This window comes from Nicotiana sylvestris, chromosome 7, assembly GCF_000393655.2.
Source record: "Nicotiana sylvestris chromosome 7, ASM39365v2, whole genome shotgun sequence".
NCBI lineage: Eukaryota > Viridiplantae > Streptophyta > Magnoliopsida > Solanales > Solanaceae > Nicotiana > Nicotiana sylvestris.
The window spans coordinates 137,461,740-137,468,097 of record NC_091063.1 but is presented as its reverse complement, the minus strand read 5'-3'; the positions used below and the strand labels follow the sequence as shown (position 1 = coordinate 137,468,097).

At 34.0% G+C, this 6,358-nt stretch overlaps 1 long non-coding RNA gene across 1 annotated transcript; it reads right to left on the bottom strand.

Moving 5' to 3' along the window:
- Positions 1–455: 455 nt before the first annotated feature.
- Positions 456–4,292, bottom strand: LOC104212765 (uncharacterized). Its single transcript, XR_011400954.1, has 4 exons — positions 4,101–4,292; positions 1,883–2,208; positions 1,028–1,790; positions 456–945 (listed from the first exon to the last, which is right to left on the bottom strand). It is a non-coding gene; the product is annotated as an uncharacterized lncRNA (long non-coding RNA).
- Between the last annotated feature and the right edge of the window lie 2,066 nt (positions 4,293–6,358).

The window sequence follows — 6,358 nt, the reverse complement described above, 5'->3', positions numbered from 1 at the left end:
AGGTTTAGTTATTATTATTATTTCTTCGATATTGAAATTTGAGTAGACAAAAAAGTGTCTTTAAAAGTCAATCCGAGGAGGGTTTTGACTTTTAATTGTCATTTTGTACGCTTTATTAGAGACTTATTTAAGTTTAAAACTCATTAATAGAACAACAGAAAGGAAATAGACTTAGGCCTCATTTGTTTTTATTAAGATTAAGAGGTCTGAATCTGAATACACGTCTGAATATAAAAAAGTGTATTAAGATTCAGACGTCTGAATCTCAATACACAACTAAATAATTAATATGTTATCTCTGGATCTGAACACTGAATGATTAAGACTGTTTGTTTTTAGTATCTGAATATGTGTAATTTATCTATGTTTAAACATAACATATATAAAATTCAAATAAAATAGTTAATTAAAATTATTTCAAATTCTAATGTTCAAACATTAAAAACATATTTTGAATAACAAAAATATAAAACTATCAAGCATTTCCTTTTCCTTGCACTAGCTGAAGTGCAATTCCTTCACGCATATTGTTCATAAATTGCGAATCTTCAGTTGTCCAGCTAGGTCCGTTTGTTTCATCCAATACTTGTTCGTGTTCTCCTTCTTCCTCAAATATTACTTGAGGCAAATCATATTGATTAAACAAGTCATCATTTAGTCGCTCTTTTCTGATAAAATTATGAACTGCAAAACATGCAATAACAACATTTCTTTGGACATCAATAGAATATGGAGTCATCTTGTCCAATATTGGGAATCTTGCTTTTAAAACTCCATAAGCACGTTCAATAACATTTCTAAGTTGTGCATGAGCATGGTTAAACTTTTCCTTCTTATTTATGGCACGTCTACGATGATAATCTCCTAACCAATATCGAATATTACGATATGGTGCTAGAAATCCTCGAGTATTAGGATACGCCGCATCACATAAATAGTACTTATCTGTCATTAAAAAAAGGTTAAATGAATATAATAAACATTTAATTTATTATTTCAGAATAGTTTAATAAGTCGTATCACTTACTAGAAGGAGGAAACGGAAATCCATTATTTGGATTAGACGTGATCTCTGTTACAACACGTGCATCATGTGTTACCCTTTCTCATCCAGCATAAACATAATTGAAGACCATATTAAAATCACATATAGCTAAAACATTCTGATAGCATTTATCCTTTCCTCTTCCTCTGTAAACAATTTGTTGATTAGCAGGAATAACTGCATGTACTAATGTCTCGTCGAGTCTTATTAACAAAATCAAAGAAGTCCCATTTTTTTTCCCATGGCCTTAATCCAATTCTCTAATGGTAATGTTCATCCATGCTTTCCTGTAGTTGTCACCTTCACAAAGTATACTAACAGTTGCACTATATAATGGTTCTTCCCATCCAAGTTTTTCTAATTTTTTCATACACTCTTCAACGTCAGGCCTGCTATTTTTTTTAACCAATAACTCTAATGCAATACTCATCTTCTCTTCAATGTCCAATTGAGACGATGCGGATTTTTTTTTTTTCATTCCCAAAGGTTTCTTTTCAATTGGAACTGAAGACTGAGATGGATAATCGGTAGGAGCTCCATCATTCTTATTACCAACTAGATCTTCAATGCTATCAAGTGTATCTACATCTATAGTAGTAGATACAGAAGAGATACTAGGGCGGGGATATGTACAGCTTGGACTCCAACCATGAATTCATGTTGATGTAGAACCCTCAAAAAATTTTGTACAAAGATCTAGGAAGGGTAGAGGCGAAGTCCTCAATGCCTTTGCTTTTGGATGAGCCTATAATAAAGAGACTTTTAATATACACGCCAAACTTTTTTCTTTATAGAAAAAAGAAAAGAATAAGATAAAACTTTAAATAATGAACTAACCTTTATGTACTCATTCCATTCACTATTAGACATTAGAATGGTATTGGTTGTTGGGTCATAAATATTGCCAGTCTTTTTGGTTATTGGCAACCAAGCTTGATACTTTTCTTTTAGATAATCATAATGATTCTTCATCTGCTTTTGTGTAACTCTAAAGCCATGAGAAGTCTCCAAATTTTGTTTAACTTTGATCCATGAATCTGCCTTTAAACTACTTCCAAGTCTCCCATTTAAGGATATTTCTTGAATACAACTTTCTAAAAAGGTTTTTACTACATCCATATTTTTCCAACTTGCTCTTGAATTTTCACTAGATTGTTCCATAGCTGAAATATAAAATAATAATGATTATAGAAAATGAGCTGATGAAAATAAAAGTAACAAAACCGAGACAATCAATGAAAACAATCCCCAACAAACCCAGTCTTTCCAACAATTAGATGTTTAATCTTATATGCCCCCAGTTAGGTCCTGGAAAGCATCACTTGACATGTAAACTTTTTCAGCCTACTGCAATTTGCTTATGATTATGACTATAGCCTAATACCAACTCTATAATGTCATGGAGTAACACCAAAACCAGCTTTATCGTTTGGGACCCAACCCGAATATGACACCGTTCAATATATATGTCACTGCTTCTTTCGTGTCGCACCAAGATAGTGGAGAGTTGAAAAAGAACAAATACATAACTTTAAGACCGAATTACAGTAACATGTACTATCATGATCACATTCATATCCGTATTCATCAGCCAAGAACCATTTGCCATTAATATTGTCTTCTCAACAAACAACAGTCTATATAATTGATTATGCTTTGGAAAAAAGGTAAGAGATAGTTTTGAATGCAAAATTGGGACATGCGGCTCGCTGAAGGATGAGACTGATAAGCTATCACACAGAGCTAACCTTTTCCTTGTAGTTATGTTATACCTTAGCTAAAAAGCATCTATCATAATGTATTCTGTTGTGAAAACATAGAAAGGAGATCTATGTACTCCCCATAAGTTAAATTGGTTACAGATAAATTTTCAACATCCAAAAGGCCAAAGCAATGAAATTTTGTTTCTCTATAATTAAACAAGATAAAATGAGAAGTCCAGCTGGAAGAGTATATCACTGTTTCATGCACATTTCATTAAAAAGCTCATCATTTTATTATTCTACACATGAAAGCCGAATGACATAAGTGATAAGACAAAGAAATAGAGTTTGCAGAAACAAGTTAGCCTAGGCAGAAAGCTAGAACTAAGTATTGTTATTGTTATTATGCTATGCTTAGTGCCAGCATGCATGTTCTCATTTTATTGACAATACTTTTAGGTTCTATTTTATGCTATTGGCTATAAACTCAAATCAGATTAGTTGCAGATCTCATACTTCATATTATCCTAAATTCAAAAAGTAATAAATGTATGAAGGTGCATCTGCAAAAGGGATATAATGAGAGCCTTTTTACACACAAGACACAAAAAGAGAGAGCTACTAAGGTCTAAGGTCCGACTAAAGTTCAAATACTAATGCTCAAGTTTCATGTGATATTGCCGACTCACCGACACATATGAGTTTCAAATTGTCACTTCACGAAGAGGAATAGAAAGTTTAGTAAAAAAAGACGCTCATAAGATGAGGGCGAGAAGAAAGTTTATAAGTTCTTTAAGAGAATAAAAAAGTAAAACTTTTACATCGGCGTTTTGCTTACTATCGACTAGGCCGTTGTTCAAAAGTATTGAACAATTCTCCAAAGTGAGAAAAACAGGAAGATATGCTACAATTAACATCAAATCTATATATGGTACTGGATATATTTTTTCGAAAATCTAATAGCCCACGTTCATAACAAATTAGTGAAATAGAAGAAGGACAAGAGTCGCACATGAAACTGAGTCATTAATTCGATGTGCCCTAAGATAATCGAAGCATACGTCACTTGGTAGAATCATGAAACCAGAGATATAATGCTCATATTATGATACCTATTAATGCTTGGGTTAAAAATTCACTTTCTGGAAAAATCGAAAACCCCTTTGCTAAGATAATCCAGAGATAAACCTCAAAAGTTTTGTAAAACTTTCTAATTTTTCACTGTAGAACCAACTATTAGAGAATAGAATTGAAATCCTGAAACTCAAACAAGTATATCACAAAATAATAGGCAAGCGTATTGCGAATCTCATAAAATAATAAGAAGAAATTCTAAAGGTTTTAGAACTCACCTGTTGAAGAGAAAACAAATTTGAGTAGACGATGATAGATGGAGAGTGAGACAGAGGCGTGAAATTTATGCACAGAATATGAAGAAGCACAGCGTGAAACTTTGCTAAAATAAAGCAGTTGTTGAGCGAATATTTGCGGAAATAAAGTCGTATCGGTTTTTTTCAAAGAGTCTGAACGCTGGTAGGACTTTGTTATGGATCTGACCGAATAAGATTCTATCAGACCTAGTAAGAGCTTTTAATAGGGAAAAAATAAATAGACTTAATGGGCTGGATTTGAATAATCAGGTTTAAGATTTAAAAAACAAATACACTTAATGGGCTAGATCTGAATGATTAAGATTCAGATATTCATTAAGTGCAAACAAATGAGGCCTTAGCTGGTGCACGGGAGAATGGTGCCTTCATTTATATATAGTCATATATACTACTCCCATTTTTCTCTCTCACTTTCTTTCTGATCATTCTATTCTCTCATTATTAAGTTCTCCACTGAATTCTTCTCTTGAAATTAGAATACAATCAAGATTTCTGGGAATTTTTTGAGAAATTGTTCTGATGATTTAGTAATTAAAACACAATCAACATTCGTGATTTCAAATACAGTTAAAGGTTAGATCTTTATCCCTTTTCTTCTCTTTTGTTGTAATGGTTTTTCTTTCCCAATATGATTGAGTAGGAAACTTAATACTATTTGATTCCTTGAAACTAACAGTTTTGTTTGTTCTGTAGTAGTAACATTGAATGGCTTTTAGGTAGTTCCTATCTAATATGGTACTAGTAGTAGTAGTTTTGTAATGATCCGACTGGTCGTTTTGAGTATCTGCATTTCGCTCGGTATTTGAGGGCTCGAGTATTTCCGCATGATGTATTATGACTTGCATAAATTGTCGGTATTGGTTTTCGAGTTATCCGGAATCGATTTGGAAGAATGAACTTTGAGAGTGGAGTACTAAGTTGGAAGAGTTAACCAAGTTTCCTTTTAGCATTTGACCTCGAAATGGAGTTTTGTCAGCTTCGTTGGGTAATTTTGGACTTGGGAGCGCATCCAGATTGTGATTTGGAGGTCCGTAGTTGAATTTGGCTCGAAATGGCGAAAGTTGGATTTTTGGGAAGTTTGACCGGGTGTGGACTTTTTGATATCGGGGTCGGATTTTAATTTTGGAAGTTGGAGTAGGTCTGTAATGTCAAATGTGACTTGTGTGCGAAATTTGAGGTCAATCGGAGGTGATTTGGTAGGTTTCGGCATCAGTTGTGGATGTTGAAGTTTCAAATTTCATTGACTTCGACTTGAGGTATGATTCATCGTTTCGAGGTTGTCATGCGTGATTTGAAGCTTCGAGTAGGTTCGTCTTGTCATATGGAACTTTTCTGCAAAATTTGGCGCCATTCGGAGTTGATTTGACATGGTTCTGACGTTCAGTTGTGATTCTAGAAGTTCTTGAAGTTTAGTTTGATTTTCATGCGTTTTGGCGTCCGATTCGTGGTTTTAGAAGTTATTTTGATGACTTGAGCGCGAGAGCGAGTTCGTGTTGTATTTTTAAACTTGTGTGTATCTTTGGTTTGGAGCCCCGAGGGCTCGGATGAGTTTCGGAATGTTCTTGCATAGTTTTTGATTTCTGGTTCTGGTATCTTTGCATTTGCGAAGCCTGTGCGACTGGGTAGCTTTTCGCATTTGCGATGAACCAGCCGCATTTACAAAGGCTAGTCTTCGCATTTGCGAAGATTTTGTCACAAATATGACCTTAGCAGAAATCCTTCAGGTTCGCAATTGCTATGAGTTTTTCGCAATTGTGGGGTTCGCAAATATGCGAACCCCTTGTCGCAAATGTGACATCTGCAACCTATTAAGTGCTGAGAATTTCGAGTTTTTGCTTCATTTTTCATATTTTTGAACCCTAACTTCGAGGTGAGGCGATTTTGAAAGGGAATCTTCATACCAAATCATTGGGTAAGTATCTTTCATCAATTTTCGACTATATTTCATGATTTTATACAAGATTTAACATCAAATTCATGGGAAATCTATGGAAAATTTGGGGATTTTGTCAAAGTTTTGAAAAATAAAAATTTGAGATTTAAGAGTCGAATAAGACTCAGATTTGAAAATAAAACACATATTTGGACTCGTGGGGCTATGAGCAGTCAAGACCTCCCTTTGTACCCGGGTTTTGACTGGGCGGGCCCGGAGTTTGACTTTTGTTGACTTTTTAGAAATTGAACAAAAATCATAACTTTATTAATTGAAATTATTTTCT